We start from the raw sequence: 795 nt of genomic DNA on the forward strand, positions 1-795 counted from the left end.
CATTGTGTATTTACATCTGTCTGGATGGTGGAGTGGTGCTGCACTGTTACTGCTACTGTGCAGCAAAACCTGCACAATGTCCTTCATGGCAGAGACATCAGAAAATAACCTTTCCTGCCTCCCCACCACAAAGTTCAGTGTCGGTTTTCAAGTTTTTAAAGGTATGTCTTAACAAGTCTAATACATTTAGGGCTCCTCCGGGGACTGATGATGGCCTCATTAAGTATGGTTCATATGTGGTCCAATAGACATACTAGCAATTAAATATTGTGATGGCTGTCATCACATAAAAAAACTACATAATTTAAATAAAAAATAGAGAGAGAGAGATAGAAATATAGGGATAAAATTGACAGAGATATATATTATAATACAAATATATTTGATAAAAATTAATGAATGTGCAGTGTAGGAGTAAAATGAGGAAAGGGTAAGAAGTTGTTTTGGCATTGGTATGAAGTGCAGTGTTGTGCAATGAGCAGGCAGTTCTGGTTAGCTTAATAGTAATGTAAATATTTATGACCAGTGCTAAGTTCATGTGTTCCACCTCCTCTTTTTGCCTTCAGGGAGGGAAAGTGCGTCACTAAACAAAACCAAGAGAAGAGTTCAGTGTGTTGGGATGGCTGAGGTCCTTCACTGTTTTCCTGACCTTGTTCTAGCAACGCTTGTTGTACATGGTCTGCAGGTCAGGGAGCTCAGTCCAGATGATGCACTCAGCTGATCACACCCATCTGTAGAGAGCCTGTTTGTGCTGCTCGGTGCTGTTCCTAAACCAGGATCACGTTTCTTCTTGTC

This window comes from Salminus brasiliensis, chromosome 9 (genome assembly GCF_030463535.1).
Source record: "Salminus brasiliensis chromosome 9, fSalBra1.hap2, whole genome shotgun sequence".
Lineage (NCBI taxonomy): Eukaryota > Metazoa > Chordata > Actinopteri > Characiformes > Bryconidae > Salminus > Salminus brasiliensis.